The sequence below is a fragment of the Astatotilapia calliptera genome, chromosome 20, assembly GCF_964374335.1.
Source record: "Astatotilapia calliptera chromosome 20, fAstCal68.1, whole genome shotgun sequence".
NCBI lineage: Eukaryota > Metazoa > Chordata > Actinopteri > Cichliformes > Cichlidae > Astatotilapia > Astatotilapia calliptera.
The window spans coordinates 20,500,690-20,511,697 of NC_137441.1; the positions used below are offsets into that span (position 1 = coordinate 20,500,690).

Sequence of the window (11,008 nt, forward strand, 5' to 3'; positions counted from 1 at the left end):
GCTGCTGATGTAGTTCATGAACCACAGCTGGAGCGTGATGGGGAGACCCACATTTTGGCCATATCTCCAGCAGAAGGAGCCCTGTCGACAGCTTGCAGCAGTGTTGGCGGATCCCTGGCAGGTACGCTGAAAGACACCCCCCCTGGGCCTAGTTTGTCCCACGTTAGCAGTGACCTTGAAACACAACAAGGAACAATAAACCATAAATCAACAGAGAATGAGTGTGTGTGTGTGTGTGTGCGCGCGCGCTGCAGGGGCACACAGTGGGGAAAAAGAAGGGAAGAAAGAGAAGGAATAAAAGTGGCTGAAGAGAGGAGGCAGAGCGGACCCAGCAACACCTGTCATTCCTGGTTTGGTTTATGGACATCAGTGGCCGGCCGGGTCGCAGCATAGCACCACTCTCCTCCACTGTTTGGTGGACTCAGCAGAACTGGAGATCACTCACCAGGATCTGACCTTCAGGATCTGAGGGAGGGAGAGACAAGGGAGGCACTCCTGAGGTGGGAGGGATGTAAAGGAGTGAGGAGGAATAGATGGTTTTCCCTTTGTTTTCACATTTAAATGGCCTGGTAAATGGCCTGTATTTATATAGCGCTTTACTAGTCCCTAAGGACCCCAAAGCGCTTTACATATCCAGTCATCCACCCATTCAAACACACACACACACACACACACACACACACACACACACACACACACACACACACACATACATTCACACACTGGTGATGGCAACCTACATTGTAGCCACAGCCACCCTGGGGCGCACTGACAGAGGCGAGGCTGCCGGACACTGGCGCCACCGGGCCCTCTGACCACCACCAGTAGGCAACGGGTGAAGTGTCTTGCCCAAGGACACAACAACCGAGACTGTCCAAGCTGGGGCTCAAACCGGCAACCTTCCGATTACAAGGCGAACTCCCAACTCTTGAGCCACGATCTAAAGCTTGCTCTCATTGCACAGTATTTAAATGATTATCGGGGTTTTTGCAGGTACATGCTGGTAAAGTCAGCCATCTTTGAAATGCTACCTGGCAGTTATTTTAAAGTTTAGGGTTAAAGCTGTGATTTTAATTTTCAGCTGTAACTCTGAAATTAAATCTGCATCTACAGAAGCACGAGTCAAATCATACTTTAAAATTCTCTGTCTGGTACCAAATGGATCTGGTGTGTGAAATCCAATGGACTAAACAGAACTTGTAGATCTGCGGGTTTTGCAAGTCTTCAAATGAGAACTAATAATTAATATACTGACCACAAAGTTTTTAAGAAGCAACCCGGTAATTGTTCAATATAAGGCATGTTATTTAAAATAATTTACTAACCATAATAAAATCATGGATTGGTGATACGTCCAGTTGTATGGAGCAAAGGGCGGGAACCCAGAATGAGTCCCGCTCCTGAACACAGTCAAAACAAAAACCAACACAGACAGAAAGGAGAGAGAGACAGAAAACAAAAACAGAAGCCAAACTTCTGAGGGAACATGACTATGGGCTCAAAGTGTGGTCTTAAATATTTTCTACAGTGGTCCCTCGTTTATTGCGGGAGTTACATTCTAAAAATAACCCACGATAGGTGAAATCCGCAAAGTAGCCAACTTTATCTTTTACAATTATTATAGATGTTTTAAGGCTGTAAAACCCCTCACTACACACTTTATACACTTTTCTCAAAACAGGCATGAATATTTCAAACTTTTCTCTCTTGTTTAAACACTCAAACCTTCATAGAAAAATAAGTGCAGTATTATAGAATGAAACCAAAGGCACCCACGGCTGCCTTTCACGTCGCAAAATGCGACATTGTGTCACGGCGAGTGAGATAAGCCGTGTGAAAATAATAAATGAGGATCCAATCGCAGGCAGTCGTGAAGATGCGAAGGTGGTTTATTGAACACGAAATAAATATGGACAAACAGCAAATGGAGCTCGAACTAAACTAGACTGGAAAACAACTAAACTACAGAGCACAAACCTGAATGAGAACGAGCAGAGGAGAATGACGATGGACAGCAGGGAGAACACATGGGTGAGACATGGTGGATACACAGACGGACCAGCAACTACAATGACAGAGGACACGACTTAAATACACACAGCGATGATGTAGATGCAGGCAACAGTGTAGAAGTCACAGGGGATGATTCAGCAGGTGATGGCTGAACAAACTTCCCCAGACCGTCAGCAGACGTGAGGATGTGCTTGATGGGTCCTCCAGGACCCCCAGCAGATGAGGCGTGGTGCTGGGTGGGCTCCTCGGACCCACCAGCTGACTTGGCTTGAGGCTGGACGGGCAACTCGGGCCCTCCAGCTGACGTGGTGTGAGGCTGGACGGGCTCCTCCGGCCCTCCAGCTGAGATAGACGGCTGAATGGGTCCCTCTGGTCCTCTAGCAGAGGACAGGGGCAGAGGGGTGAACTCAATGGAGCTCTCAGCAAGGGATGATGGCTGAGACTGCTCAGTAAAGTCCTCTAGTAGAGCTGCTGGTGCTGGCATCTTGACCTCTACACTCTAAAAAGTAATTAATGGGACCTTTAGTCATTACTTACATATATATGTTGTTGTGAAATGAAAAATCAAGTTCATAAATACTGTTAGACTTCCTAATTGAAATTTTTATTTTATTGAGTTCGGGTGACTCATAAATTATGCCTCTTTACTCAATATATAATCGTGATTTGTCTGAATTTAAAATCTTCTTTTAATCAAAAAACAATATAATTTTAAGTTCTGTCGATGTAAAATACAACTTGATGACGTGTAAACAGCTCACAGTTCCCTTCTTCTACACAAGCGGACATATTCAACAGCACGTGTTCAAGGTTTATCAAGAGCTGTGTTCGTCGCGAACGGTGAGTAATTTTATGCGAAATTACACATATCTGCAGTTGCTCTGGATTTTGTTAGTTTACTGTAAAACAACGACGTAACATACATAACATACATCTTAGCTTGCCCCCGCGTTTGTGTGTTTTAATATACACACAGCAGCTAATTCCGCGATAGCATAAATTGTTGGGCTCTTTTTGGAAATTTTAACATTGATGTTACTCTAATGCAGACCACTGTAATTGTCTTATAATTTTTAAAAGATAGCGGACGTTGTTAGCCCCGGCGCAAACTACTATGCTAACGTAGCTAGCCAAGCTAAGTTGTGTTCACTGTGATTTTATTTTTGAAATGTGAAATTTATTTTTTGAAGGGAAGCATTTTATGTTAGTAATTGTTAAGAAACGCTCCTAAATTTTCGTAACGTTACGGGGTGAAGTTCAACCCCATTGGCTTCTGCGCAGGAAGTGCGGTCGCCATTAGTCCGGTGTGTCTGTTGACCGCTAAGAATCTCACCGAAATATTCAGTTACTTTGCTGTGTTTCTTGCCAGGACAAAGGCTCAAACCATCATCTTCTCCTGGTATCGAATACCAAGGGACCTTCTGAAGTAAGCTTTAACAAGTAAGCTTGAATTGAGTAATTCAGAATCATGAGGTATGGATTGGCCTTGTAAAATCTGTAAATTTGCAACCTCCACTAAGGAAGAGCTGATGAAACATTATAGGTTACGCCATATCCCCAGTATACAGCCTCTGCCATGTCCTTACCTAGATTGTTTTTGTTCATTTAAGTCATGGGGTAGCCTAAAATCACACATATCAAGGAAACACTCAACTCACTCAACAATGAGAACCTCTGAAATACTCAGTTTCTGTTGCCAGTTCTGTAATGTGGGCACATTTTCCACTGAAAAAAAGTATTTTGAACACCTTCTATTTTTTTCTATCAATCAGGACAACACAGTTGAAAAGCGCAGAGAAATTGCTATTCGCTGCCTTATAGTCTATCTTGGAGAGAAGGAGGAGGATCTTTTCAAACAATACAGTGTAAGTACTTGAGTTGGTTTTTAACTTTTTGTTTAGTTTTGAATGCATGTCTCTGTTGGGTCTTTGTGTTTTGTTCATTGGATTTTCTGTTCAGGGTTGAGTATTTAAGTCATTCAGTGCCATAGACGTCTTTAGACGTCAAAATGAATCCGAACGCTCAGTGCCATAGAGGCCTCTTGAGCTTTTTATTGAATTGAGAAGGTGGTGGAGTTGATTACATGGATAAAATCCCACCAGCGTGACAGTCGGCTCTACTGAGAACGAGTATTGTGGCGCGATTTTTGATCCAGCTCGTCATTTCGAGCTTGAGGCCCGCAGCCTGACGTCATGGTTTTTCTAGCGATTCCAGTGAACATGAACCGGATTTATCTCCTGTTAGAAACTTCTGAAGGCAGCAGGGACCAGAATAATGAACGATTTGCTGCATAAAACACACAGAACACAGAACCGATAGCCGGGTGGGGGGTGAACAGACTAAGTCGCGCACTCACTTGTGCACATGCGGGAGTAACACACACACACAGACTCTCTGAATCATAAATTAGTCGCTTTTTTCTTATATATTTTTCAAATGTTGAAATTGTCTATAAACAACTATTTTTATACACAAAATAATCTGCCAAAAGTACATTTTTACAGGTGATTTTTTTACTTCATAGTAGTAAAACATAGTTGAGATGTTGCATGAATCATTGAAACACGAAATATTTACATCAAAGTCACTGATCTGCTAGAAAAACCTATTTACACAAAGCGCTTTTGATCCAGAAACAGGTGTTTTGTCATGAAAGTTTCTCTTTTCTACTGCAGATTTCTAAATAACAGAGGTAGAAACATTTTTTTTTGCTGCTGAAAGAAGAGAGACTCATTTTTGTCATGGTGGTTTCAGAATTCACATAGTCATAGAACAAAATATTCTGTGAGCCTTCAAAATCAGTGAAAAACCTAAATATCTCTGGCACTGAGGGGAGTATGAAATCTGAGAGTGGCTGGCACTGAATGAGTTAAGGGACATTCCAACCCTAAGTGAAGATATGTCTATTGCCATGTATAAGTGAGAAAAAAGCATTTCAGAATTACAATCCGAAGATGTTTATTGCCATTGTCATTGAACATAATTTGCTGAATAGAAACCTGTTTCCGTGATAAGGTGCAACATAAACACACAGGATAAAAAATTTTGTAGCCAGCGCAGTCATTTTCCTGATCTGGCAGCAGAGCATAAACAATGGAAGTGAATGGCAGGTACCAGCATTTTGTGTTCAAAAGTGATTAAAATCACTCAATAATGATACCAAGTATTCCTGGGGAGCTCAACAATCATGCTGACTGCAAATGAAAAGTATGAATTGACATGAAGGATTTTCAGGAGCCGATTTAGACTTGGGACTACATTACGACAGAGCACTGCTGTAAGCCTCCACATGGTTATAACACAGCAGTTGAAGCCACTGCCGACCAGTGTCTATAAACCAACATGCTATTTGTGCAATATTTCTTCAACAAATCAACGACCCATCCATTGTTACTGCAGCTGCTTGTATAGTAGTGGCTGTGTGTGTTTGTTTATGGAAGCTGGAGACTTTTTCAACTGTTGCGTTATATCCATGCACCATGCAGTGGATGTTTACAGCGGTGTTTGTCGTAACTGCAATGTAGTCTCAAGTCTAAATCAGCTTCTGCAAATCTTCCGTGTTACTTTTGCACTTTTCATTTGCCGTGAACATGATTACTGAGCTCCCAAGAAATATTTGTTTTCATTACTGTTTTCATTTTTGTTAGTCATTTTAATCACTTTTGCACACAACATGCTAGCACCTGCTATTCACTTCCATTGTTTACGCTCTGCTAAAGCAAATGGATTGCTTTCGGATCAGGAGAATTAGTATGCTGTTTACAAAAGGCTTGTTTCTCACTTTCTAACTGTGGCAATATGTCAATAGATAAAATTTCACTTAGAAGTGGAATAACCCTTAAAAATGATTTATTAGATTTTCTTTTCAAAGTGGAAAAACAAAACTGTGAAAAACAAGACATTTTTTATTTTAAACGTTGGATTATGGTTTAATTTAGCTTTTAAAAATTACAGAATGACAAAGTAAAATCACTGAAAAACACAAAAGACAACCTGTTTGAGCTATGTATTTTATACATCCTAACATTTAATTTCTCCTACAAGGATGAGGAGGAGCTCAACGCAGACCTTGCAATGCAAATCATGAAGATTGCTATCATTGGTCATGGGCCTGCAACCATCATCGTTGAGGGATCCAAGATCCTGGAGAGGATTGATGTTGCCAGATCCTGTGCTTTGATGATGGGAGTAATCTACGCTCTGAACCTTACCTATCCCAAGCAGCTGAAATTTACCTTTGAGGTATTTCAAAAGCTATGCCTTGAGCTTGATGGACAAAAAGCCAGCTCTAAAGTAATGAATCTTAAGTTTGGTATTTTCCAGAGCAGACTTGATAGACCATTCGTGAGTGAGTTTCACAAAAACCTTATTCCTGCATTTCTGGTACTACTTCATTGTGTTTTACTAAATTTTAAAGCGCTGTTCTTAAGTCTTCTGAGTTAATGTTTTGCCGTGTCTTAAATGCTGTTATTTGCACATTTTTAAGGAATCTGTTTAATTTCTCCCATGACCTGTGTTCTGAGGGTATTGGTGTGTTTTAAAGTTTGTGTAATGCCCTCTTTAGCAGAGTTGGCTGGTGACTGACACCCAGCCTCTGGGGAGGCCCTAGAGGGAGCAACTGTCTCTGAGATGGCCAGCTTAAGTGAACCAGCTAAAGTTTGTGTGAAGTGTGTTCCCTGCTTGTAATGAGGCTGTGAGGATGATGGCTGGGTAAATGAGTGGGCAGACAGCTGAACTGGTGGCAACAGAGCTATAGGCAGCGAAGCGGCTACAGACTGACCTACCAGTAGCGGAGACGGTTGTAGTGGAGGTGTAATAAATTGTGGAGTGTCTGACTGAACTGAGGGCAGCTGGGCTGCTGACTGAACTGAGGGCAGCTGGGCTGCTGACTGAACTGAGGGCAGCTGGGCTGCTGACTGAACTGAGGGCAGCTGGGCTGCTGACTGGGGTGAAAGTGAGGATGGGACAATATGGCCAGAAAAACCAGTTTCAGAAAGGTTTATTGCTTTCCCTGAAGGAACTGACGGAGACAAGAAAGCTTCCCAGACACTTAAATTCCCTATGTTCGTAGTGCTAGGCTCAGCTACTCCGGGCATGGAAACAACAGCGTGAACATAGTCATTAGCACGAAAAGTCGGCTCAACAAAGGTAGTCTTAGGAGCAATGGTCATGGGTGAGACAGAGAAATCCTTATTAATTTTAGAGGAGACACAAAAAATAGCTCCAGAAGAAATAGACCTAGTATCTGGGTCAGAAGGAACATAAGGAGTGTCTGTTTCACCCACCACAGCCGACTGTTTTGACATCCTGAAGTCCGGCTGTGGGGTGCCGCGCCGGTGACGCGAACGTCGCTTCCTCCCTGCCGACTGCACCGGCGGGCCAGGCGACTGCTCCGGCTGGCCGGGTAAAACCTTCACCGGGGGGCTGGGTTGGGAAGCAGTAGCGGCTGGAGGGTGGAGGTGAAGTTCGTGTAGAATGAAGTTTTATACCAGAGGGTGCAGTGAGTCCAATAGCCAGGGATAATCGGAAATAAGCTGTTGTAGCCTGGCTTCCAGAAGGTAGAGAAATGCTTCTCCCTCATGCTCTAGCCACAGGTTGATTAATTTTGAAGCAGAGTTTGTTATGCGGTCCCGAAGCTCCGTGGGTGGGGTGAATGCCGCTGGATCCATATCTGGCTGGTCCGTACTGTCACGGCGAGTGAGATAAGCCGTGTGAAAATAATAAATGAGGATCCAATCGCAGGCAGTTGTGAAGATGCGAAGGTGGTTTATTGAACACGAAATAAATATGGACAAACAGCAAATGGAGCTCGAACTAAACTAGACTGGAAAACAACTAAACTGCAGCGCACAAACCTGAATGAGACCGAGTAGAGGAGAATGACGATGGCCAGCAGGGAGAACACATGGGTGCGACATGGTGGATAGACAGACCAGCAACTACAATGATAGAGGACACGACTTAAATACACACAGAGAAACACAGGGGAATTACACACAGGTGGTGGACACAGCTGGGAATAATCAACAAGACGAGACAGAGGTAAAACTGAACACACTCACATGAGACCCAGACCTTCACAATAAAACAGGAAATGAGAACACTACACCAAGACGCAGACCTGACACTGAGAGACAGACAGAATGACACATGGAACCTGAACTAAACTAAACGTGAGATACAACCGAGAACAAATCCTTAAACATGAAAAAACAGAAACATAGAATTCTAATAATCAAAACTCAAAATACTGGTTCGAAACTGACCCAGAACCGTGACACATTGTTGTGTTTATTGGGGAGAAAACTTACAGACATACAGTACAGCACTTCAGAGTCACACTGCTACTTTATGTAAATTTGGCTACAGCCAATCAGGACGCAGAACACAATGCGTTGTAAAAAAAAAAAACATGGTAAATTGCACACAAAAAAATCGGCGAATCAGCAAGGCTGCGAAAAGTGAACTGCATTATAGCGAGGGACCACTGTACTTGGAAATCAAATGCGTATTTGTGAACTGAGTTTTGTAACCTTGTAAACCAAAATTTTATGTTTGTGCATCTACAGATGAGAACTTGTGTGTGTGTAAAAAAGATTTGTGTTTGATTTTTCTCCCTTTCAGCTAATCATGTCAATCACAAATTTAAGCTCCGTAACTGAAGCTCCGTAAAGCACCCCTCCAACAGCCAAACCCATCTGTTCTCTGATTGGATTGTTAAGCTTTTGTTTCAAGTCATTTTATGGAGAAACGTGTAATGCATTATTTGGAGTAAGTAATTAACATATTGTATTGCTTTTAAGAAAGTGTTCTGTGTAACATGTGTAATGGCCCCAACATTGATCTCATCATTTGCACAAACATTTGACCACACAGCATGCAATTAATTTACATGAATGTAATGTCTTTGATGTACTGCTTAGCGATGGCAGAGACTCTCAAAGCGGCGGAGCTAATGAGAATTGATAAAGAATTGAACCGATCAGTGATATGAATAATGGAATTGGAGTTGCTAAATTCTTAACAGTTCCCATCTCTAGTACCAAGAGAGGAAATGTGGCACTGTATGAACATTTTGAACACAAAGTGACAGACATGTATGAGGATATCATGACAGTGTTGTTGTGTGGTAGGGGTGACAGATGGTGTCAAGGTGGGGGTGGGATTACATCAGGTGACTCTGAGTCCCTTCTTGTTTTCAATCTGATAGGAGAGAAACAAAAGTCAGCTGAACAAGACAGAATGAGAAAGAAAAAATAAGAGATAAGAGGGTGAAATGGTGAAGACGCAAGATGCAGACGCAGTGAAGATGGATGAGTTTATGTCTGTGTGGTTTAACCATCCCAGCAATGAAGAGAAGAATTCAAGGAGGGTGGGGTGGGTGGAGATGAGTGTCAGGGGTGAGGAATGTCAACAAGACTGAAAGGAAAGGTTTATAAAATGACAGTGAGACCTTCCATGTTGTATGGTTTGGAGACAATGAAACTAATAAAGAGACATGAAGCAGAGTTGATGTTAAGAATTTCGTTGGGAGGGATCAAAGCAGACTGGATTAGGAATGAGTACATCAGTGAGACAGCTCAGGATGAGTGATTTAGAGACAAAGTTAGAGAGGAAAGGCTGAAATGGCTTGGGCATGTGGAGAGGAGGCATAGCAGACAAAGTTTGTGGGTTTAGTGAAGGAGGATATGAAGAGGGCTGGTGTGACAGATGAGGATGCTAGAGACAGAGTGAGATGGAGGCAGATGATCCAGTCTGGTGATCACTAAACGGACAAACTGAAAGAGGTAGAAGAAAAAAAGAGCTGTGTTCTCCTTTTCTCTTCTTCTTCTTCTTCTTCTTCTTCTTCTTCTTCTTCTTCTATCTTTTCCCATTTTTCTTGAGTCCTCGCCAGGATATAGGGCTGGTCAGTCTATGTGAAGTTTGATATTCAGTAAATACTTTACTTTGAAACCAAGACTGAAGATGCCTTTTATTTCTACAAAACAAAAGATGGTCACTGCTGTTGAACAGAAATATATTCTTCCAAACAGAAAATGTGTTTATTTTGAATCTGTGATGTAACCTCCAACAGGACCAATATTTTAAAAACGGTCCTTTTAAAAAGCATTGTTTCTAACCAAAAATACAAAGTCAAATGAATCCAATGAACTCAGTTGTGCCATAACATTGTGTAGCAAATGCACACACACACACACACACACACACACACACACACACACACACACACACATATATATATATATATATATATATATATATATATATATATATATATATATATATATATATAGTGAATCTATCAATATACACAGACAGAAAACACAGTTCAGTAAGTGATGATTTGTTTATTCATTAAAGGATGAGATGACGAATTGATGCATCGTACATCATTAGTGGTATGTGTGACTTTGGTGTCTTCTCATCTTCTCCGTTTTCTTAGCAGATCGCAGCATAATTTGTGGTCTCAGCTTCTCTTTTCCCTAATGAAAATATTGACAGATTAAATCTTAAATGGAACACATTTCATTCAGAAAGTTATCTAATCTGGTAAAAAGCACTGAGCAGCAGATACATGGGAAGGCTACATGGGGAAATGAAAAAGGGAGAAGAGAGCGGAATGAAGGGAAGCAGAGAGGGTGATAAATTTGTACCCAGAGTAAGTGTCTAAAAAGCTGCCATGTTTTATGAAATGCACCCATAAGCTACACTAAGTGAAATGCATTAAAGAGGTTGTGATTTGCCTCTGAGACCATTAATAAGGTAAAATACATGCATGGCTAATTTATTAATGCACGCCTCTTGACATTCATTACCACTGAGGCAGCAGCCCTCAGCTCTACTGGTGTGCCTCAAACACACACATTTACACACACACACGCTTGCATGCAGTTGCACACAGTAGGCTCAGGATGGGCCTGGTTTGAGTGATACACCTCAGGCTCTTTGCAGTTGAAAGTGTCATCATAATCGATTGGCGGAGTGGAAAGACAAA

At 42.0% G+C, this 11,008-nt stretch overlaps 1 long non-coding RNA gene across 1 annotated transcript; it reads left to right on the plus strand.

The window, feature by feature from the left end:
• The first annotated feature begins 3,337 nt into the window (after nucleotides 1–3,337).
• On the plus strand, nucleotides 3,338–8,216 carry LOC145423203 (uncharacterized). The gene is made up of 2 exons (XR_013904313.1): nucleotides 3,338–3,453; nucleotides 6,058–8,216. It is a non-coding gene; the product is annotated as an uncharacterized LOC145423203 (long non-coding RNA).
• The last annotated feature ends 2,792 nt before the right edge of the window (nucleotides 8,217–11,008 follow it).